The sequence below is a fragment of the Magnolia sinica genome, chromosome 12 (genome assembly GCF_029962835.1).
Source record: "Magnolia sinica isolate HGM2019 chromosome 12, MsV1, whole genome shotgun sequence".
Lineage (NCBI taxonomy): Eukaryota > Viridiplantae > Streptophyta > Magnoliopsida > Magnoliales > Magnoliaceae > Magnolia > Magnolia sinica.
This window is the reverse complement of record NC_080584.1, coordinates 54,907,276-54,933,603: the sequence shown is the minus strand read 5'-3', so window position 1 is coordinate 54,933,603 and position 26,328 is coordinate 54,907,276.

The window sequence follows — 26,328 nt, the reverse complement described above, 5'->3', positions numbered from 1 at the left end:
TAACAGTTGGTGAACACACAGGCGAACCACTATAAATCCTTGTGTTGTGGTTGATTGTTTTATTCTTCTATTCTTTAATTATTCTTTTGTGGGATGTATGTATGGTAGTGAATGCTGTAATCATTTAATTCAAGCTTTGTGAGAATGTTGTAATAGTGTAGAATTTATTTTCAGCTATTCCTTTATCAGCTTGAATTTCAATTTCTTTTGAAAGTTGTTCCAGCAAGGTTGCCCTACCATTTTTATGGTGTATGGCTGTCCCTAGAACAATACATTTTTAATTACAAGTTATTTCAATTCAGTTTGTATTTCTTTTTATATTCCTCTTCAATTTGAGACTTGATACAAAGACCTTTCTAGAAATAAGGTTGTCTTACCATAAACTCTATTTTTGGTGTAAGGTTGTCCTTAGAACAACGTTTGTATCAATCTCTCAAGATCTGAATTTTGAGGTTTCTTTAATTTACTGCATTGTGATTTACTTTGGCTATCATTTTCTTTTTATTTCCGCTGTTATAAGTTTTTATTTGGCATTGTCCTATTCACCCCCCCTCTAGGACATATAGCTTGGCCTTTTCAAGTGGTATCAGAGCCTAATAGCTCCTTTTTAATTCTTGGATTTAATTCTTGAGCTAACGATTTAAGCTATTTAAGATGTCAAATTTTGATAGCCTTTCAGTCACTAGGCCTCCACCCTTTGATGGCTCCAACTATGCCTATTGGAAAGCCAGAATGAGGATCTTCCTCAAATCAATGGATGAAAATGTGTGGCAAGCCACAGTGACTGAATGGAATCCTCCTATTATGGAAGTTACTGGGGTTAATGGTTCAAAGTCTATGAAAACCACACCATATTACCAATGGACCACCCTTCAGAAAAGTGAGAGTAGTGCAAATGCTAAAGCACTAAATGCAATTACTTGCGCACTATCACCGGATGAGTTCAAAAGAATCATTTCCTGTGATACTGCAAAGCAAGCTTGGGATACATTAGAAATGACACACGAGGGTACTACAATTGTCAAAAAATCTAAAGTCCAACTCCTCACAACCAGATTTGAAGAAATTCATATGGAGGAAAATGAAATGTTTATGGACTTTTACACCAGATTGAATGACATTGTAAACTCAATGTGGGGTCTTGGCGATAAAATCCCAGAAAGTAAAGTATGTGCAAAAATATTACGCTCACTTCCTGAACGGTTCAATTCTAAAGTAACCGCGATCCAGGAACTTCGTGATACGGACAATATGAGGGTAGAAGAACTAGTTGGTTCACTACAAACCTACGAGATAAACTTTAAAGCTCCTAAAGGTAAATTTATCGCACTAAAATCTTCTAAATATAATTCAGAAGAAAATTCTGATTTAGAAGATGATATGGCTCTTTTAGCTAAAAAATTTTATAAGATTTTCAAAAGCAAGAAAAGGGTTGATTTTCAAAAATCAAATGACAAAAAGAAGTTTAGACCCAAATCTCAAAAATCTTTGAAAGATAGTCAATGTTACAACTGTCTAGAATATGGGCACTTAGCAAATAGATGTCCTAAAAGGGACAAACCCAAGAAGAAGGGTATGTTGGCTACATGGGATGAATCATCTGATTCTGAAGGTTCTTCTGAATCAGAAGATTCTGAAACTAAGTCGGGCAATGAGGTTAAAGCTCTTATGACTCTAGCCAAATTCACATTTTCAGATAATGACTCAACAAGTGAAGAAAATCTGAATAGTGAATGTGAAAATGAAGATGATCTTCAAGATGCTTACAATGCCCTATATAAGGAAAGTTGTAAAATTGCTGTCAAACTTAAACTTCAAAAAGAAAAGTTTTCTAAACTCAAAAATTGTTTTGAATCACTTGTCTTAGAAAAATCACAAATTTCAGATTGTTTTGAAAAATCAAAATGTGATTTGGAATTCAAAAACTCACTAATTGTTGATTTAAAATCTGAAATTGAGAATCTTAAAACAGAAGTATCTTCTCTTCTGAGTTTAAAGGACACATGGAAATATGCCCAAGGTGATCCAAAGTTAGAGAAACTTTTATCCGGATCAAGAAAATGTGGCGATCGATCCGGGTTGGGCTATGATAAAAATCTACCTCCTAAACAAAAGTATACTCCTCCTATGTTTGTTAAAGGAGAGTCCTCAAACTCAAAAGGGAAAAGTACTTATCAAGATTTTTCTAGAAATTCAAAAACTTTTCAAAAACCTAGAAGCAGCCATGTCAACTTTAATCAGAAACGAAATCCACTAGCTGAAAAGATAGTTGATTTACTCAAGGAGCTCTTAAAATCTAACTCTATAGGTCATTCCTACAAATATACACAAAAGAAGACCAACTATGTTCCTAAACCCAAAACAGTTATGAAATGGGTTCCTAAAGTCACCTGCTTGGTTGCTCACACTACTTTCAAAGCAACAAGTCATTCAAAGTGGTACCTAGACAATGGATGCTCCAGGCATATGACAGGTGACAAAGCTTTATTCACCGATCTGAAAGATATGACTGATGGTTCAGTCACATTTGGTGATGGTAGCAACTGCAAGATTATAGGCCAAGGTACGGTTCAACTTTTTAATCTTTCGGTGTTTAAAAATGTTTTATACGTTGAAGGCCTAAAGCACAACTTGCTTAGTATATCACAAATATGTGATAATAACCATAATGTTCGGTTTTCTAATCAAAGCTGTGAAATACTAAACAATAAGGGTTCTGTAATATTAACTGGATGTAGAACGTCTGAAAATTGCTATATTATTAGTGAATCCAGCTCATCTAATCAAACATGTTACATGGTCCATACAGACGAGACTGACTTATGGCACAAACGTCTTGGACATGTTCATTATCGAAATTTATATCGATTGAGCAAACGAGAACTTGTAAGAGGTTTACCCAAACTTCAGAAATTAGATAAAATATGTGGTGAGTGCCAGATAGGCAAACAAACAAAGAACTCACACAAAAAGGTGAATTCAAATACCACATCAAGACCACTCGAACTTCTCCACATGGATCTGATAGGACCTACCAGAACGGAAAGTCGTGGTGGTAAAAAGTAAATCCTGGTAATAGTTGATGACTTTACCAGATTTACTTGGGTAGTCTTCTTAAGGGATAAATCTGAAACCCTTGAAGAAGTAAGAAAAGTTCTCAAAAGAATTCAAACTGAAAAATCTTCTCAAATCAGTAAATTTCGTAGTGATCATGGATCTGAATTTGAGAATAGCAATTTTGAGAAGTTCTGTACCGACCAAGGAATATTACATGAATTCTCTACTCCCAAAACTCCACAAAAAAATGGAATTGTTGAAAGAAAGAATAGGGTGCTTCAAGAAATGGCTAATGTCATGTTGAATAGCATGAAGCTCTCTAAAAATATTTGGGCTGAAGCAGTCAACACAGCTTGCTATATTATTAACCGAGTCTACACTAGAAAAGATAATAATAAAACGGCTTACGAATTATGGTTCAATAAAAAGCCTACTGTTAAATACTTTCGAGTTTTTGGCAGCAAGTGCTATATTTTACGTGATCGTGAAAATTTGAAAAAGTTCGATACGAAGAGTGATGAAGGTATTTTTCTAGGATATTCTTTAAACAGTCGAGCTTATAGGGTCCTGAACAAAAGGACTGGTGTGATTCAAGAATCCATTAATGTTATCATTGATGATCATTTAAACACACCAACTTCTAATTCAGATAATGATGAAGTACTAATCATTGATAATCCTGATACTTCATCGAATCAAACTGATTCTGAGTTGAGGACTGTTAAAGATCATCCAACCATACAAATTCTTGGAAACCCTCTCACCGGTGTTCGCACCCTTAGACAACTTGAGGATATATGTAATTATGTATGTTTTACATCCCAAATTGAACCATCAAACGTAAAAGAAGCTCTTGCTGATGAAAACTGGATTGTTGCGATGCAAGATGAACTCAACCAATTCATAAGAAATGATGTTTGGTATCTCGTACCAAGACCTAAAGATAAACACATCATTGGAACAAAATGGATATTCAAAAATAAGTCTGACGAATGTGGAAATATAATTAGAAACAAGGCTAGACTAGTGGTACAAGGTTATAGTCAAATTGAAGGAATTGATTTCGATGAAACCTTTGTACCAGTAGCACGTCTTGAATCTATCAGACTATTTATATCCATTGCATGTTTTAGAAAGATAAATATCTATCAGATGGATGTGAAAAGTGCTTTTCTAAATGGCGATTTACATGAAGAAGTCTATGTTGAACAACCAATGGGATTTGAAGATTCCAAAAATACTGATCATGTATATCGGCTTAAAAAAGCAATTTATGGATTAAAACAAGCACCTAGGGCATGGTATGAGAAACTAACGAAATTTCTTTTAAGTCATAATTTTCAAATGGGATCTGTTGATAAAACTTTGTTTGTTAAAAAACAAAATGATCATATCTTTATGGTACAGATTTATGTTGATGATATTGTTTATGGATTAACTTGTACTGACTTGACTACTAAGTTTGCAGATTTGATGAAATCACAGTTCGAAATGAGCATGGTTGGGGAATTGACTTATTTCCTTGGATTGCAAGTAAAGCAACAACCTGAAGGAATATTCATTTCTCAATCTAAGTATGCCTTGAATCTAATCAAGAGATTTGGATTTGAGAATGGCAAGAATTTCGATACTCCTATGAGTACCACCCTGAAATTATCAAAAGACTCTAATGGTAAAAATGTTGACTCAAAACTTTATCGGAGTATGATTGGTAGTTTGTTATATTTAACTGCTAGTAGACCTGATATTTCTCTAAGTGTTGGTATTTGCGTAAGATATCAATCGATCCAAAAGAATCTCACTTGATTGTCAAGTGAATTATTAGATATGTCGCAAGCACTGTAAATCTCGGTCTCCGGTATCCTCATGAAACCAATGTCCAATTAGTTGGGTACTCGGATGACTGGCCTGGTAATCTAGATGATAGAAAATCAACCGTGGTGGTTGTTTTTTCATTGGAAATTGTCTAGTTTCTGGTTTAGTAAGAAACAAAATTCTATATCACTTTCAACAATTGAAGCTGAAGGTAATGCTTGTACATAGCTTGTTTGGATGCAACGAATGCTAAGTGATTATGGAATTAAACAGGATTCTATGTTATTACACTGTGATAATTCCAGTGCTATAAATATTTCAAAAAATCCTATTCAGCATTCTCGTACTAAGCACATTGACATTAGATTTCATTATATAAGGGAATTAGTAGAAGAAAAAGTTATATCTCTAGAATATATTCCTACTGAAGATCAACGTGCTGATATTTTTACAAAACCTCTTGATAAAAGCAGGTTCAAAAAGATGAAATTTGATCTTGGCATGTGTATTTTAAATTGATAATTTATGCCTTCTTGTATAATATTGTATATATTTGCTAGATTAAATTTCAATTTTTTATTTAAATTGCAAGAAATTTAAATTTTTGGGGTTTGTACGACCAGTCGTGAGTATACACGACCAGTCGTACTACGACCGGTCGTAGATACCCACGACCAGTCGTGGAACACGGGTTTCACTTCAAATTGGGAATTTTTCTCTTTCTTCCTCATTTCTTCTTTCTCCTTGGAGCTGAACTTCGACTCGTCTAACCCATCCTTCAAGTCCTTCAAGGTTAGTGTTCCAAATCCTCTTTTTCTTGTAGATTTGTGTCAAGATTGTTTCCTTTTCTCTCTTGAAGCTTTTTATTTTAAAATTCATTGAGATTTGGGGTTTAGATTTTGAAAAATCTGTTTTGAAAAAACCCACTTCTCAATCCTTTGCAACTTCCTATTTTCTTGAAATCCTTGTTGCAAATGGCTTCTAGAGGTAGAAAAACTACTTCCCGTGGTCCATCTTCTTCCTTCAGATCGACCGCTATCTCTAAGCGTCATCTTCTTGTTCCTAATGATGATCCATCATATGTTAGGGACATTAGATCACGTAATGTTATCGTTGAACATCCTGTAGATGTTAATCATATTGCACCTTTTGACATCCTTCCTATGCTTGAAGCTGTAGGTTGGGTTAACTTATTGCATTGGGGTGGGCCTACATACCGGTCCATTGCCCAATCCATGTTTACATGTATCAGTGCATTTTCACAGGATAATTTAACTTTTCAAATTTCTACAAGAGAAGGACCTTTTGACGTTGATCGTCATTTAATTTCAGCCCTTATGGAAATTCCTGTGAATGATGAGGGTATTCCAATTCATAACTTAACTGATAAACCCTCAATGTCTGAAAAACGCATGCTAACTAGAGACTTGTGCAACATGGATGTTCAATGGACTCAAAAAGGGAATGCGCTCCCCGCAAGGTATTTGTTACCCAAATACAGAATTCTTCACAGAATCTTTGTGTCTAATCTGTATCCTCGATCGGGTAATAAATCTGACTTGACTTCATTTATGGTTCGTGTTATCCATGCTATCTCCAATGGTACTCAGATTTGTTTGCCTTCCTTAATCTGTCATTTCATTATTCAGTTTCGACTCCATCCTGGTCATAGTGACATTCCTTTTGCTTATTTTATGACTGTATTGGCTACTCATTTGTTAGTCGATATGCCTGTTGATGAAGCACCTATTCATCATCTGATCTTCAACAATACAAATATTAATAAGATGAAGTTGGATCTGCTTCCTGAACAAGGTGGTGGTGTTGGTGGTGGTCCTGAAGAAGCTGGTGTTGATATTAATATGGATGATATTTTTGAGGAACTGGATTCTGACTCTGCTAATGATCCAGATTTTGTACCATCTGATGTTGATGCACGTCTAAGTGTATTAGAGGGTAAAGTTGAGAATATTAATGTTAAGTTGGAGAACATGTCTATTGCTCATGATTTGCAATTCAAGTACATGCGCAAATATCTTAGGCGCTTGAACAAAGGCATGCACCAACTTGACCCTTCTATTCTTGCTCCTTCATCAAGTTCTAGTTCTGACTATTTTTTATGAGACTTTTTGGTCTGTAATAACTTTATTACTTAGCACTTGTTTGCTTGGGTATGAGTTGGATTCTATTTATGTTTTATGCTGAATATTTGTTCTTGATGTAATGCTGGATATATGTGATGCTATCTTGAGTTCCTCTTACTCTCTTACTTCCTCATGTTTCCTCTCATGACTTCCTTTCTTTAGTTCTCCTTTGTCATATTGTGACAAAAAGGGGGAGAATGGTTTGTTCTTAATGTGATTGTGAGGGGAGTAGCAGTGGTTATGTTACCCAGGGGAGTTATGGGGAGTATATGTTTGATCTTGTTGAATGAAGCTGGTTGAATGTTGAACTTGGTTGAATGTTAAATGTTGAATATTGATTTGCATGTATTAGCCAGTTGTTTTACTTTTGTTTGGTTATGTGTTTTGTCACTAATTTGACAAAGGGGGAGATTGTAAGTGCTATAGTTTATATCCCTATTTGTTGTCAAATTTGTGGTGCCAAAATCACTGTTATGTTATATATAACTTGCTTAAGTGAAGCTCTCTCAAGGATCAACATTCATGACTCCATGACCAAGCTAAGCTCATAACAAGCAAAGCTCACAAGACAAGACTCAAGCTGCAAGACTTCAAGAAGAGTTCAAAGCAGTTTGTACACTTTCATGATTGAGCTACATCAAGGTTTGATCTACATCAAGATTACAAGGCTCATACTTCAAGGTCTCAAGTTCCAAATGTTTCAATGTCCATACTTCATGTTTGAGGTTTGATTGACCATAGGTTGACCTTAGAAGTAGGTCATTTCGGATACATAAACCGAATGTTTATTTTACATGTGATTGGTCTGTTCTTCGACCAGTCTTAGGTCTTCTTCGACTAGTCCTAGACTTGCTTCGACCAGTCTAAGATATTCCTCGACCAGTCGTAAGTTTGTTACATATTTCGGATAAAATCTGTTAGCCTTCGACTAGTCCAGGAATCTGTTCGACCAGTCGTAGGAACAGTGTCGACTGATCTTCGACCATTCGTACAACCTTCGACTTGAAGTCGAGCGAAGGTTTATAGGACCTACGACCAGTCGTAGGAGGGCTACGACCAGTCGTAGAACGGTCAAAGTATTTCCCGCCGGATTTTTCAAATATCTGTTACTGCTTCGACTAGTCGAAGAGCACTCTAGACCAGTCGAAGACTCGATCTTCTCACCTATAAATAGTGCACGAATCTCAGAGGAAATCATCGAATTAATTATAGTATTCAAGCCAATCTTCGTCGAACTTCTGAGAGATAATTCTGTGCTCCATCTAAGCTAAGTGTGCTTATTTAATATTCTTCTTTCCTTAGCTTTATTTTAATTGATTTTGTTTCTGCTATTCCAATCTGATTTGATAAAGAGGAATTATTATTCCCTTTCTTTGCTATTTGGTTTAATTTAAAATCTATTAGAATTAGAACCATTGTAATCGAGTACTGGACATTGAACTTGGACATTCAATCATCTACTTTGATTTGGTTCTACCGGGCTGCTACAACGAAGAAGATATTCAGGTATTTTACATATTGTAAATTCCTTTCTATTATTTTGGTTTCTTTCAAGATTTGCAAAAAATCTTGTTATATTGGTTATCCGAGGAAAGCCAGAAAACTCGAAGTGGGGTTTTTAATTGTGTAAGCCCACACACAAAGACACAATTGTAAGGGTTTTGGTAAACTGGGAAAACCTATTTTTAGTGAACACTAATATCCCCTGTGTGAGGATATTAGGAGTGGAGTAGCTTTTTGTGTGGCTGTTGTTTAACAGTTGGTGAACACAGGCGAACCACTATAAACCCTTGTGTTGTGGTTGATTGTTTTATTCTTCTATTCTTTAATTATTCTTTTGTGGGATGTATGTATGGTGGTGAATGCTGTAATCATTTAATTCAAGCTTTGTGAGAATGTTGTAATAGTGTAGAATTTATTTTCAGCTATTCCTTTATCAGCTTGAATTTCAATTTCTTTTGAAAGTTGTTCCAGCAAGGTTGCCCTGCCATTTTTATGGTGTATGGCTGTCCCTAGAACAATACATTTTTAATTACAAGTTATTTCAATTCAGTTTGTATTTCTTTTTATATTCCTCTTCGATTTGAGACTTGATACAAAGACCTTTCTAGAAATAAGGTTGTCCTACCATAAACTCTGTTTTTGGTGTAAGGTTGTCCTTAGAACAACGTTTGTATCAATCTCTCAAGATCTGAATTTTAAGGTTTCTTTAATTTACTGCATTGTGATTTACTTTGGCTATCATTTTCTTTTTATTTCCGCTGTTATAAGTTTTTATTTGGCATTGTCCTATTCACCCCCCCTCTAGGACATATAGCTTGGCCTTTTCAAGATATTCAATATTAAGTTGAAACTAATTCTTAGGGATCAAATTATCGAAGTGCAAGCTAATGATAAATAGTTGTCGAAAATCATAGTCAAACATCAGGATAATGAGGAGTCTGAATGAAGTAATAAGGTAGATAACGGAATTCAATACCAAGGATGTCTCTATATACCTAATGTCCTAAAGTTAAATGATGAGATTTTGAAAGAAGCACATCGATCGAACCAAGTTTACTATTCACCCTGTAAGCATGAAGATGTATTAGGATACGAAGAATTTATTTTGATAGTTGAAAATGAAGAGGGAGATCGCAGATTTTGTTTCTTGTTGTTTTATCTTCCAGGGGGTGGAGTCTGACCATCAAAATCCATCAAGCCTGTTGCACTTGCTGATAATACCTGAGTGGAAGTGAGATTGTATTTCTATGGATTTCATAATTGGTCTCTCCAAGACTCAGAAAATGCATGATGCGATACGGGTGATTATTGACTGACTGACTAAGTCAGCGCATTTCCTTCCCATCTGTATTAACTACTCGATGGATGAGCCCACTAAGTTATATATTAAGTGGTAAGACTCTATGGCATGCCTAGTTCTATTGTCTCAAATTGTGATCCTTGTTACACTTCCCGATTCTGGACTAGCTTATAGGAAGCTATGGGAACCACTACAGATTATAATATATCATATCATTCACAATCAATGGGCAGACCGAGCATGTGAACCAAATAATGAAAGATCTATTGTGCACTTGTGCCCTCGATTTCAAAGGAATTTGGGATGACAATTTACAATTTGTTGAGTTCTCCTACAATAACATTTATCAAGAAAGCATGGGAATAGCCCCATGCAAAGCTTTATATGAGCGGCCTTATGGTGCACAAAATTATTGGACCGAAGTAGGTGAAAAGGGTTTGATCGGGCCAAATAATGTTCAGGAAGCTATTGAAAAGGTTGAGACTATTCCTAAACATTTACGAGCACCACAAACTCATAAAAAAGTTATGCTAATAATAGAAGACATGATTTGGATTCGTTGTAACATCCCAAAGTTTCACAGCCAGAGTTTATACTCTTGTTCGAGAAAATCGGGTGTTGAAAATGTATAAACTTGAATGCTTTAAACATCGCACCTTATTTATGTTTTCATAGATCACATCCCGTTACATTCACGAAGGTAACCATTCATGAGAATAAAATCGACTGCATTTATTATTTCATCAGAGTAAAGAATTTAATAAATTATCAAATTCCCTCTCAATGAGAGCTTATTACATTTTCAAGTTCGTAGTGAAAATATAAAACTAAATCATGAAACTATCTTCTTATTTATTCAGTATAATCTTTTATAAGGAGATGGTCCTCAAGGTATTCAATCTGTACATTACCTACATCATCTGTACGGTTGGAGAGGGTCAATGCCCTACTCATAGTGATGGTTATCCATTAAGATTATCATTAATTCAAGAGATTCATAAAAGTAATGTAATGGTTCCGATACCTCTCGTACTCCATTACTACAAGGGTATCAGTATGTGTAACAAATTTATGTGTGTATATATATATATATATGGTGCATGCCTAGCAAAGTGTGTGTGTCTCATCATACGTAGTAATCATCACAATGTGGAATATAATTCATAGAGAACTCGACTTGACCCGCATCTCATAACTACGGATATTTACTAGCATGTCCAACATAATCGTGGATTTACGTGAACACCTTGAGGCAGTATAACACATGAGTCAGATGAATTACGTGACATGATTTGTTCATGGTGCGACTATTTGTGATATTCAATCCTGGAAGTGATGTAACACACATTGTGAATTACTTACATCGATTTGTGTACCAACCCATGGAATTATGCATCTTCTAAGAGAGTCTCTACCCAGAGCACATTACGTTCATGATAAAATATTTGAATCACTAGTTATGATACCTTCAACACATCACTTACATCAAATAGAATGTAAACTAAATCATGGGGGTTTTGGAATACCAAGACACATGCCCAAGCCATAAAGGTAGATAACATAAGGCTAAAAAAATAAAGAGGAGAGTAGCAATGACTAACTCAATAAAGAGGAGAGTGGCAATGACCAACTCAACAAAGAGAAGACTAGAAATGGCTGACTCAACAAAGGGAAGAGTGGCAATGGCTAACTCAGTAAAGTGGAGAGTGACAATGGCCAACCCAATAAAGAGAAGAGTAGCAAAAGCTAACTTAATAAAATTGGTAAAGGCAAGGGCAAGGCTTGTATCCATCGCCCCATATAAAAATAAGGAAGATCACTTATAATTAATATCATACCATAATTCCCAAAGGATGAATAATTGATGGTAGTAAATCAAACAAATGTAGGGAGAATTCACAGTTACATGAAAGCATGTAAAAGGCAAGATATATTAACTCAAATTAATACAAACTTAAAGGAATCCCTCACATAAATTCAAAAAGGTCATATATAATTAATGTCACACCTTAACCATTATTCTCAAAGGATAAATAATTGAAGGCGGTAAATTAATATTTACAGAGAGGATTCAAAGCATGTGAGGGAACAAAATAAGTTAAACCAACTCAAGTTAATATAAGCTTAAAGGAATCCCTCACCTTTTAAATTCAATCACCCTCTAACATTGTTAGATTTGAATGAGTGTGTTGCAGTACCCAACTCTATCACAATTAACATGATTCATATGGCTATATCATTATAATGCATAGATTGTACGGTTAGGATCGATATCAATCTATGGTTTAGTATAGACATAGATTTAAGGTTAGATTTAAAGTAGTTTCCAATCTAATTAAGAGTTTCAATTTGATTGAATCGTGGATATTCACTTACCTTGATAGCCAACGTTCTAAATTCAATAATTTGCGGTTTAACCAATTACCACATTGAGTCGACTCGATTTGAGTCACTGACTAATCAATCTACTTAATCATGAACTCAAATTGTAGTGGAAAGCTTGATGCATAATATAAAGTTGAAGGGGAATTAACATGTAAATCTTACCCGCTAAAGTGGTTAGCTAGAATCACTCTAACTCAGGCCCAACTCGTTGTTGGACTAAGTTGACTCGAAAGCTCCCTTCTTCCTCCTCCTCTTCTTCTTCTTCCTTTATTTCCTTCTTGCCGTAATAGCCTCCGTAGTACCCCATTCTCGGCTCCTGAAGCAGGTTCCGATCCTGGGATCCTACAAGGAGGATTTCCATAACAATATAACCATTTCCAATACGAGCATACCCAAGATCATAACAAGTAAATCTGAGAATAAAAAAGGCACATATCACAAAATCCACTATGAATTTGAACTTTTACAAGTTACAAAAGGTCCAAAAGGACATACATAAGATAATAGAAGAAAGAAAGGAAGGATGCAATACTGGGTCCTCAAGCTCAGCTCTAATCCAACGCTCTGCTACTTTGGCGCCTACCTAGAGTCTCCTGCACGCATCAATCGTGCATAAGCTTATAGAAGCTTAGAGGGTGGTGTAAGTGTGTGATAATAGTGCACAGAAGAATAATAGGAGATACAGGAAGGAGACATGCTCAATGAGAATATCACTAGCCTTACCAAGGCTTATCATGAATATGATGCAATGAGTACTGGACGCCATACCAAGGCAATGCATGAAGGGGCTTACATAACCAATACTAATGCGATGCAAGTAATGCCAGTGCTCATAACCAAACCGTATGTCAAGTATATTTCCAATCATAAGGAAATCACCGGGGTCCATTACACTGCTGGATGACTGCCGCTCTACAGACCCCGCACAGTCAAACGAGCGTAAGAGACCTCACTACCTGCCTGTGGACAACCAATCACCAACAAGGCCTGAAGGTAGCGGACCCATTTACGAGCTGGTCAGACTCGGCCTAGCAATGCCTCCTCACACCAGGCAGGTAAGGCCACACCCCTATCCAACCGACTACACGACAGTGGGAGTCGCGGCCTAATGGTATAAGGCCCTCGTGCGCTCATATATTCCACCCGGTCACGGCGTTGGAGCAGATCCTTGGTACCATGGAAGTTTTGGGAATTTCACCCATGGGCATCCTATGCACCCAGTATGCTCAAGTAACATTTTCGGTGTCCAAACATGGCCATCCACGATGTATCTGTGGAGGCTACAACCCTGAGGAAGCAAGGGTGATAATGCTCATATATTATGCAATGCCAGATGCATGAATCACACAATCAACTATGCATCAATTCCAAGCATCCAACATGCTCAAGAGGGAATATTACGTCCCTCGGGAAGACAACATGCAATGCCCAATGGCACAATCATAACCACACACACAGTGTCATCCAAGCATACAATGATGCACATGGGTCATGAAGATGGGTCTAGGCGCATCATGCGGCGATATACAAAGTAAATTACATTCCTCCTATCGAAGAAGGAACCAAGACTAGGTACTTAGACAATATCCATAAGGAATCCCACCTCTAGTGGGGGCCCATATACCTGGGGTAGCCCACAAGACTAAGCATACAACTACGGGTCTAAGTAATATAGAAATGAGCCTAGCAACTGTCTAAGATAAGTATCCAATCACTCTTAAATACAACCGGACCTAGAGGGGTCCATAATGGGGACATTTAACCACCATTCCCCAAAAAGGCATATCAACCATGAACTATATGAAAAAAAAGGCTCAATGCCTACATTTAAGATAAAAATAAAAGTAACCACATGCATATATTCCTCATAATAGGCCATAAAAAGATATAATACCACTTTTAACAACATGGCTCTAAGAGGGGAATTAAGGCCCAAGGCCCAATTCCCAATGGCCATAGAATCCATGCATTAAGTTGGACTTGGTGGGCAGCCGGCGTACACAATATACGGCCCAAAAATAGGTTTAAGTTTGGATGAAATGGGCCCCACTACATCAGCCCAATAATTAGCAATTTAAGTAGGCAATCGAGGGCCCAATACTATCCTTACCTCAGACCACAAGTCCATCAAAATGGTGGAAGTCAGCCCAATGTATGGTTGGGCCAAGCTGGGATGTCCCTACCCAATCTGGGCTCACTGGATGTCCCAAAATTCTGATCTTAAGATGGTGGTCCTCATAAGATCACTAAAAGTGACCCAAAAGAATGCACTGATTAAGCCCAAGGATTATAAGAAAGCATAAGCATGTAACACGTACACAAGTTCTCAATATGGTGAGCCCCACAGCCAAATAAAGTTGTAACCATAAAATTGTACATCGAAGGCCCTTTGATAAACTTTTGGCCCATTTGACTTCCTGGGCCTGCTAAGGTCCAGAAATTAGTTGAGTATGTAGAAATAATCTCATGAAGGCCAACTATACTCACTGGCGGGACCCCCACCAGATGGAGAGTGTGTATATATCATGAAAAGATCAAGTGGGCCTACTACTGGATTGTGAGTCCAGCAGCAACCCAAGGCAGAAAGTGCTTCCACAATCAGGCGATCCAAGGCTTGGACGGCCTGGACCAAACATGCATTAAGGTAGGTTCCACATACATGCACATTGGGCCTTAAATAAATAGCTTAAGGTCTATGGTGGGCCTTTAACCACCCATAGAGAAACCTATGAGCTTACCTTAGGATCACCCAGGAGGACATCCAACCTCAACTGGTTTCCAAGAGGTAGCTCACCACTACCCATATAATGAAAGATCTAAGGCCTAAGCAATGTGTGGACTAGTAGGCCATACACCAAGCCCAACTCATAAGCAATATAGTGGGCCCTCAAGTAAGGTTTGGGCCCAACCACAAAGGTCATAATTCCACATATTGTGGTGGGCTTCATGGGCAGCCCAGTAATTCATTTACATGGGTAAGTTTCACATTTAACACAAGTGAGTTGGGCCTCACTTTTGGCCTAAGTACAGGGTCAGTTTAATGGGCAGCCAAGGGCCCGACTTCTTGTGTATCATTGCCCCTAAGCCCCTCACAATAGATAGGAGAGTATAGGCTCAAGATCAATGGGCCTATCCAAAAGAACTGAGTCCACAAGGCCTACTTGCTAACACAAACATGCATATACTATATCACATAATGGGCCCTAAAGAAATGGCCCAAAACAAAAGTCATCCAATTCATACATTATGGTGGGCTTGAGGGCAGCCCATAAACCCAAGAATACACATATGCAAGGCATATACTGACAGTGTGGGCCTTACCACATCAGCCCAAAGACTTAGCAAGGCCCTCCACACTATACATTTATGTGGGCCCCGCAAGTCAGCCCATAATTAAGCATTTCATGAGGGCATCACGGCTAATAAATACACACGGTCAGCCTGTAGACGGCCTGTTGGGCCCGTGAAATAATAAGGTCAGGCCCTACACGATCTTGGGCTCAAGAAATAGGTTTTCAGCCCATTGGGCCTATAAACTACCAAAAATCTGGTTAAGGCTAACCCCCAACATCACCACAAAGGTGGGCCTTAAGAGGAACTAATTATGCTCAAAAATGTCTAAGGAAAAAGGCAAGGAGTGTGTGCAATACTCTCTTAAATGTCGTGGGCCACAACAGCTCCAAAACAATCAATTATGGAGCAAATTTGGGCCCCTTACTGGAATTCCAGCCCACCCACTTCCTGGGCCTGCTGGAATCCAAAAATTTATGTAATTCAGATGGGTTACTAGCCCATGGTGACCCACACATATCATAGTGGGTCCCACCGGATGAGAGGGGAATGCACAACACATATTAGAAGTGGGCCATGCCGCTGGAATACAGGCCCAGCAACAGCCCAAGGTAGGGGCGTCCCGTGATGGGTAGTCCTACGGGCCTGAGTATCTGGCCCAAAACTGACCCAAGTTTGCAGGCCACACCACGATCAGTACAGGGGCCCAATGGCCATGAAAATTTACAAGATGGTCCTCCCATAGGTGGATCAAGAATCCTCAAAATTTTGTGATTTTGGGACCGTCAGAAGTATTTTAATTAATTTAAATAATACAGACCATCAAGAAAATCTGGTGAATCGGGACACCTGAACATGGTAAGCCATTCCAGCACTTTTCACGGTGTACACAGGGCTCCATTGGCCCCAAAAATTTGTAGGTGAGTCCCACCATAGGTGGATCACCTCCCTGTAAATTTTCATAATTTTATGATACTCAGAAGTATTTAAATTAATTTAAAGAATACAATCTATCCAGGGTGAAATATTGTTGGAATATAACTGTCCTCAATTTGGGCCATCCAATGGGTGGGTTCTAGGCCTCCAAAATTCCTGAAATTTGGACCCAAGGTCCCTCATCAAGCTTAAAACAAGTTGGCATCCAGAAATATGGCCCAACTTCTTAGAAATTATTTTTTTAATATTATTTTTATGGGACTATGCTGCTGGACTGCACAGCAGAAATTTCTGGCAGTCCAGAATGTTGGCCCACCCTTTTGGATGCCCAAATAGGATTCCTGGGCCCTGAAATTGTGTGGATAGGTCCTACCATGGGTGGGACACCTCCCTACAAAAATTTAGGATTTTTGGGATAGTAGAAATATTTTATTTAACTCATGAAATTCATGGACAGCAAGGTCCAGATTTTTTATTTTCCTGTTGCAGCAATGCTGCTGTCCCTGACTTTAGCACCCCATTTGAGTGGGCCCAGGTCTATGTAAATTTGGAAAAATGCAAGACCAACCTTCCTATACAAGTATACAGTAATGTGGGGTCCACAAAGGTGGCCCACCATTTCAAAATCAGGCTGATATTTATGAGTTTCCAGCAAACAGTGTAGCTGGACAGTCCAGAAAAATCTGGACCGTCCACCCTCCTTGGCCCACCCTTTTGGGTGATCAAATAGGGACATTAGAAGCTGAGGTTTAGCATACTTTTAGGTGGGGTCCATACCTCAAAGAGAAGTCTAAGAAATCAGGAAAAAAGAGACCACAAATAAGGCCTACAACACATACATTACAGCATAAAAAAATTCCAGTAATCTGGACAACAACATGTTGCTGTCTAGATCAGACCAGAAAATTAATAAATGGGAAATAAATCATAGATTCCATAAGGTGGGGTCCACCCTGATGTGTCACACAACTCTCAGGCCCAGCCCCTCCCTAAGAAAATCCATAAAATCAGGCCCAAAGGCTTTCCAAATCAAGCAGCAAAACTAGGCAGCACAGTTGGGCCTGGGTGTCCAACAACTTGGGCCTGGATGTCCCAAAATTTAAAAATTCTGGTTGCATGGCACATCAGGTGGGCCACATAATCATTACATCCAAACCATAGAAAGTGGAGAAGAGAAGAATAAAGGAAATCTCATTAAGATGGGGTCCATGGAGAATGGCCCCATCAAGATCACATGCATGCAAGTGTTGGCTAAAAAAAAACCTTATCCAAGGAGTGGTGGACCTTCACCATTGATGTGGTGGGTCCTACACTCTCCATATGAAGCAACAAAAGATCTATGACAAAAAGAATCATGCAATCTATCCTACATGCTCACCCACTTGTTGGATCTTCAAGATTCTTCAACCACCATGCTCCTTAAGCTTCAAGGAAAGAGGTTCAATGGTGATGATGGATCTTTGATGGTTAGATCTAGGGGGAAAGAAGAGGAAAGATGGCTGGAAAAGTTCAGCAATGGAGGACATTGGAGAGTATTTGCAAAGAGGAGAAGAGAGAAATGAAGAAAGAGAGAGAGAGAGAGATGAGAGAGTTTCTAAGGTTGAAATGATTGCTTTCTTAGAAAAAGATGAGTTTTGAAAAGAGAAAATAATCATTGCTCATGGGATAGGGTGGCTCATCATTGCCTAGAGAAGCTAATCTCATCATGGTTTTCTTGAGAAAAGAAGCCATCATTGCTAGGCTAAAGGTGGCTTACATGGGGAATAGTGCACATTGGGAAATGTGCAATTAGGTGGGTCCCACCAAAAATGCAATCAACAGTCCAAATATGCACGGCCCATAACTTTTGATGGACACGCTGGATTTGCTCATGAGACGCGGCGCTGGAACCGCAGCGACGATGCGGTCCCAATGGCATAAGTCTTGGGTCAATCCGAGTCAAGTTTACGTGACCCAACTCAAGGGTGACTGCAATCACTATCCGAAGGTCGTGGGTCGCCGAAATTTGACCGGTAGGACCGCGGGACCAAAATACATGAGATGCATACTCACACACACACATGCAAACATGTGAGCTCGGGTCAGGTCTCACAAAAGCTCCCTTCTCCCTCCTCCTCCTCTTCTTCTTCTTCTTCCTTTATTTCCTTCTTTCTTCTTCCCACTTTCTTTGGAAGGCCAGGTAATGGAACCTGAAAAACCAGAATTCCCACTTGACTACACCCAACCAAGTTGACTCAGTTCAGCAGGACAAGCTCTTTCCTCCTCCTCTCGTTCTCTCTCTCTCTCTTGTTTCTTTCTTTCTCTCGAGTTTTGGGGTTCTCTCCTTCTAACTGTGTCCTCTCTTTCAGGTTGGGCTTTTTATAAAGCTTTAGGACAAAAATTCACACGAGGGACGAGTCCTAATCACATTGCAACAACGGCTTGCGCTGGCATGCTCACGCACGACAGCTCCAGTAATTATTTGATTCGACCAGTGATCCAAATTGAGGGTTCACTTCTTCCAATACTTCAAGGAATAATAGATACTCATATGGCCCATTAGGTGCATGGTTTTGATCTTTGAGTGGAGTTAATCTCAGTGGCTATCGTCTGGCATCTTCTCGAGGAAGATGACCTCCGCTCCCATGGAAAACTCCTCCCCAACCCATATATCATCAAGCTGGTCCTTCTAGAAGGGTTGGATTAGTCACAGGGGGCTTGCGGGATCATCGGATGGAGGGTCCCGACCGTTTCTTTGATGGCTTCAGCGACAATGAGTCGCTGCTATTTTTCATCGCGCTATTTACGGAATGGTTTTGTAGTTCTTTCTTCTTCTTCTTTTTGTATAACTCCCGGCATTGTAGGGATCCTCCATGATCTTTTGGGTTGGTGTCGGTTCTCCCCTCAGTAAAGAATTAATGGTTCAGATTGTGGAGTTCTCCTTTCTGTTTGCAATGATGGTTCCCTTATGCTGCTTCACTTTTTTCAAAAGGTTTAGACGATCTGGCTTGTGCATCTCCTCCACTTCTTCTGGGTTTCCTACTTGGATCGAAATTCTTCTTAGGAGATTTTAGACGGTTAGGATGTGGTAGAGGAGGTTGCGTAAGAGCATGCAATCAGGAGGAAGATCCAAGTCAAAATTCCTCAGACGGTGTTACAGCGCGGGGAGGCTCTGGTCTTGTTCGCTTGCTGCTTTAGTGGGGTCCACTTGCGATCTCGCTCCTGGAGATTCGTGCCTTTCATCGTCTTCCACACATCATGGTGGCCCATGGCCCCAAGTTAGAGTCAAATCCGATCTCTAGGTGGGCCACACAATACAATAGCATATGGGTGATAATTACCATAAGAAGTTACTCTATGTAACAAAATTCTTCGTGCGCTGGGATGGGGAAGTTACACCTTTGGTTCGATCGTATGAAATCAGTGGGGTCCACTATGATGAATTTTTAGGAAATCCATTTCACTCACCAGTTTACTCAGGTCATGTTGGCCCATGAGCCCAAATATGAAGTAGATCCGAGCCTTACATAAGCTTATTGTAACGCCCTGAAATTCAGGGGTCGAGCATAACTCAGCTCCCGAGTTCCAAAACATCACTTATGCAACATATTTAATGATGAACGTATGTTGATTGTATTAGTATATAAAACATGGAATAGATTAAGCCAAAAACACAGATATGATTCAGGGATAAGTGAATAAAGCAAGTGGAAGACTTATAGTAAAATATGTGTACAAGTGTAAATCCCTGAATTACATATACAAGCCAGATCGTATGAAAGTGTTATTTATCAAAATTATAAGTATCAATTACATCGTTTCAATTCCCAAAAATAATCCCAGAGATCCCGCGCATCAGACCGAGGCTCGCTAGAACCCGTCTGAAAACTGCATATAGGAGAAGGCAGCCTCGTCGTCATCCAGCTCCCGCTCTGCCTCAGACGTCGCATCCACATCTGCAACATCAGAGCCTAAGACAGAGTCTGGTGGGTGTGTAACACTGCCCCAGAAACGTGGGAGTGAGTGATCAACTCAGTGGAACAATAAGGCACTGGTTAACATGTTATCAGTTCAATCAAACAGTAATGATAAAGCAGAACAATTAAATAAATCCTAAGTACTCTTGTTAATGCAAGAATGAATGCAATATGATGCGTGCCCTCATGCGTACACCCTCAGCGTCTTCATCTTACGTTACGCATGACATCGCCTCAAAGTGCGCCACATCTACAAAGCACATGCAAATGCGGTGCATGGATATGATTACCAAGTTGTTATTAGTCCATTTCACATAACAGGATTGGGAAGCTAAGATACCTTCCTCATATCACCATCCAAACAATAATCCATACTAGGGTCGTCAATCCTAGACATCTCATACGATCATATGTTTGAGGTCATAGCAAAGGGCTCGTCACCAATCAATGCACGCCTTTCATGCCTTTACTACCACAGTTCGGCTCGTCACCTCATTGCGGTATCCAGGTATGCTCGAGGTCACTACAAAGGGCTCGTCACCAATCAATGTAGGCCGACAGCTCGAATATAGTGTCCCATACCACCATAATCGGCTCACGAGTTTAGTTGCTCACTGGTCACTACGGGGAGGCTCGTCGCCCCAGCGTAGGCCGACAGCTCGACCACGGTGTCCCATACCACCATGTCCGGCTCATGAGTCTTGGTGGATCAAGTACCATAGTTAATAGGGTTTCACTGGTAAGTTCGGTACCCTAGATTCAAGCAATAGCGTCCATACATGGTGAACATACATCGGACAATCGGGTTACTTGACGAACTCGACTAGCACGAGCGCACGTTGAATTGAACGACATAGAGTGCGCAAACACTCCGCGTGGCCAAACCACTGCCGCCAACTCTAATACGGCTCGGGTTCATCTCATACGTCCTACATGGCGAAAGCAATCTCAGCCACGAACATAGGGTCAATTACCGATTTCCTAGACTAAGGCATAGTCCCAAACACCTTACGCTACTACAGATACTCATATGGAATGTAAAACAGTAATGGAACAACAACTCAAATCATGGTACATACACATCTGAAGAATATCAACTTAACATAAGTGTAAGCATAGGAGATGCTTGAATTTAAATAACATGGAATGTAACTGCATAAAGGAAATCATGCGCATCCATAGGAGTATTGAGAATCACTTCTCAACTCCCACAATTAGTGTAATAAGTTACACTTAGATCATTCATGCATTTCTACAAACACTTAGCATACATGGAACAACATACATGACATATGTTGAAATACATGCACTTAGGCAATTCCTTTTTCTAAGGAGTTGTCATACATGCATCTAGCATACATACATGACAAATAATCATGGCAAACACAAGTGCATATTTTATACGTATACGGTACTTTATAAATACACATAGAATACACAAATCTCAATATAGCACATGCATATCAGGAAAGCAACGTAAACACAACATTTGGCATGTGAAATCTCATCCATAACAAGAATAAATCACTAACTGGGATTGAAAGCCTTGAAAACCATAACCTATACACTTAAAGTCCGCACCTTAAGCAAAGAAAGAACCACCGAACTGATTTAGACGAGTTGTCTTCGTCAACGGCGCTAGAATACCCTAAAATAAGGATAGAAATGAGATACAACAACACCAAGACTAATCTAAGCTCTAACACAGGTTAGGGTTAGGTTAACTTACCCCAAAAAGAACTCAGAACCGTCAGAAGGACGATTCAAGGTGAAGGTTCAAAGATGAAGAAGAACAAGGAAGAAACCAAGATGATTCACCAACTTATCTCTCTCACTTTCTCTCTCTTTTCCACTCTCTTTCCAAGCTAGGGTTAGAGAAAATTCGGATGGAAAAGAGGACTAGGGTTTAAGGACTATAAATAGGCCTTTACTTGATGAAAATAACCCTAGGGACAAGGTATACTTAGGTTATAACCAAAGCACGCCTTTCTCGATCCAACGAAGCACTTCTGGTGGGCCTATAACCACGAAAGGTCGGACTTAAGCTCCTTGACCATGGATCTAGGTTAAGCAGAGTTTTCATACCGACCGGCTCTTCAGATCAGCCGTGGCGGACCACACTCAATTCAACGGTCACGGAAACTCGATCAAGTCCACAAGCACTAGGATATGCCTGGGCCAACTATCCTGATCAGAGGATGAAATTGGGTCAGAATCCAACGGTCAGATAGCTTAAAATCGTCGCGCAAGTGACACGACTCAGATTTCAATAAAAGCTTAATAAATTCTAACCGTTCTCACACTCTTCACTCCGAACTCAAGCAAATCGACCCAGAACATCGGATCGACTTGATTTTCGAGGTGAAGATCTAGCCCAACTCGGTAACCGCAACAGCCTAAGATCATCACCATCGGACTTTCGACGTGCGGTCCAGGTCCGATCCAGATCTTCCAAAAATTTCCCAGAACAACTGGACTTAGCGATGGATCCCAGATTTCAGAGTAACGTAGCGCTCACTAATCTACACGTTTAGAGCCATGCAGATACAATTTAAAGTGATTGATGCGAATTCCACAAGCAATCGAGTAAAGCGCTAATTACCCCAAAAACAACTACTTAAGGAAAGATTAGCACAGAAAAATTTCAAGGTCGTTACAGTTATCTTGAAATTCTCCTAGTGGGCATTGAAATGAACTTAATCTCAATTAGCGATCTATGATTAATGATCAGGGACTAATTTTGAAGAAAATATGTAGTCAATATAAGCAAACAATTAGATAAAATTTGGTGGTTGATCGATGGTGGAAAATGCATAGATCTAAAATTTCACCTTTTGCATCAAAAGGACGGAATTGACTTCCGCATTCAACTGTGTAGAATGGGTCTAAATTTTATATGATATCGTACTCATGTGAGGCCAAAGTGTTATTCAAGTTTGAGTTGCTATGGATGACAGAAAGTAGTTAGATATGAAGGTCTTGGTTTATACAGAGTTGGTAAGCCTAGAAAGGATAACTTCGAAGTAAAAGCCTACCAAAGTAGGGTCTTTATATTTTCCACTTGGTCCATACGACGGCCAATCCAAGTGGGTCATATAGAGAAAAATATCTCACTACAACTACCTATGAGCTTTCCTTACTTGATGGACACAAAAATCAGCGATTAAGGGCTTATTTGTTAATTGGATCACTTTTACAATGATCTGTGGGCTGAAATTCGATGTGTATAGTTAATTTATGATAATTAGATGTGGTATAAAATTTCACATGAAATGGATCATGAGAATTATGTGGTTTGGAATTCAAGGGTATGGATTAATGGCATTTTCATAATTATTGATGATCTAAGAGTTTCGTGAAATCTAATGGTTCTACATGGTTATATACCCATATCTAAACAATTATTACAAAAGAACTTACATCTAAATCATTATGGATAAAGAGTTACTTACTGATTTATTGAAGGGAATGTACATCTAACAAACCACATGATCAACGGTCGAATGACTTGATTTATGGATGAATACCATTCTTAACGGTCAGATTCATGTTGGAGAATAGGTGTAGGGTTAGGATAGCTAAATTGATATTGTCCACATATACATATTAAGTTAAACTTCATGGTAATACTCGAGAACTTTTAATACTTGGGTATTGAAATGTTCAGGGTGGTACGTTTGTAGTGGGAGATTGTGTGTTTATGAAGGTCTCTCCGATGAAGGGACTCATGAGGTTTGGTACAAAAGGAAAACTTGCACCGTGATTTATTGGACTATTTGAGATTCTTGAACAGGTTGGAGCAATGGCATACTGACTCGAGTTACCTCCTCAATTAGCAAGTATTAATAATATTTTTTAGGTATCGATATTGTGAAACTATGAGTGGGATACTTTCCACATTATTAAGTGGCAAGACCTCGAGCTCCAAGAAGACACTACCTACGTAGAGAATCTAGTTCGAATTTTAGACCATAAGGAGCATGTCTTAAATACAAAGATTATACCATTAGTTGAAATCTTATAGTTACATCATTGAGCAAACAAAGACTCTTGAGAATCGATCAAAAGGAGAAATTCATAAGAAGTATTCTCATCTCTTTGAGGAACTAACTCAAGTAAATTTTAAGGATTTTTTTAAGGGAGTAGAATGTAACGGCCGTTTAAAAAAATAATTTAAAAAAAATTAAGAGAGAGAGAGAGAGAGATCAATCTCATCCCATCTCTCCTTATCCTAGCTCTCCCTTATATCTCGTAGTCTCCCAACAAATCATTTCTCTTAAAGAGGGAGCATGTGAGAGCAAGAGCCCTACTAAGACTTAATGAACTAAAGAAAGAAAATTATAGAAAGAAAATGAGAGAGAAAGTGGAAGAGATGCTTTTGGAATTCGTCTATTCAGGTTAGTATAATTGTCAGGCCCCAAACTCAAAAACCGAGCTCATAAAATTCTCGATCGCTAAATTCGGCGCTGACAGCCTCCATAGTACCCAATTCTCGGCTCCCGGCACCCATACACCGGCACCCATACACCAGGTTCCGATCCTGGGATCCTATAAGGAGGATTTCAAACATTATTTGATTCATAACGAGCATGAATCATAGATCTATACTAAACATGTTATATGGTGATGGATTCTGTTCATAACGAAGATAGGCCTAGACGGCCTACACACTACAAGTATAGGCCTATCAATGGGCCCTAGGGAGAATTACAATGCGAATGTTTAACCAACATCATCCTTAAAATTCGGACATCAAACCATCATTGCTCCCAAGGCATGACCTGCCGTGAACATCATTACATAAACTATGGAGGAATCACATATTGCAATGGGCCTTATGTACATCCAGTTAGGCCTCGACCAAAGGGCTCCAAATACATCAAATGGGCCGCATCACATGGGTCTCATATATATCCAGGTGGGCCTCAACATCAGGCCTCATATATCACATCAGGCCTAATCAAATAGGCCGAAACAAAGTGTCAAATCAATTGGGCCAAGTCGAATGGGCCAAGTTGAATGGGCCAAGTTCAAATAGGCTGAACCCAACTCATCTATTTTTAGGAAATCAACATATATAAAATGAATCATATCAAAAGATCCACTGGACCATAGTGAAGATAATGAATTTTCCATGATTAAGTTCTTGTGGATCTTTAGATATGATTCATTTTATATATGTTGATTCCTAAAAATAGATGAGTTGGGTTCGCCTATTTGAACTCGACCCATTCAACTCGGCCCATTCGACTTGGCCCAGTTGATTTGGCACTTTGTTTCAGCCCATTTGATTAGGCCCGATGTGATATATGAGGCCTGATGTTGAGGCCCACCTGGATATATATGAGGCCCATGTGATGCCGCCCATTTGATGTATTTAGAGCCCTTGGGTCGAGGCCCAACGGGATGTACATAAGGCCCATTGCAATATGTGATTCCTCCATGGTTTATGTAATGATGTTCATGGCAGTTCGTGCCTTGGGAGCAATGATGGTTTGATGTCCACATTGTAAGGATGATGTTGGTTAAATGTCCGCATTGTCACTCTCTCTAGGGCCCATTGATAGGTCCATACTTGTAGTGTGTAGGCCGTTTAGGCCCATCTTCGTTATGAACAGAGTCCATCACCATATAACATGTTTAGTATAGATTCATGATTCATGCTCATTATGAATCAAATCATGTTTAAAATCCTCCTTGTAGGATTCCAGGATCGGAACCTAGTGTATGGGTGTCGGGAGCCGAGAATGGGGTACTATGGAGGCTGTTAGTGCCGGATTCGACGATCAGGAATTTTGTGATCCCAGTTTCCGAGTTTGGGGCATGACAACAATGATCTTCTCTTTATTTTCCTTCTTCCTTAGTTTAATTCGGTATTGATATACACATTGGACATATTGAATCAATCAGGCATACATTGTATATGTCTAACTCATCCATA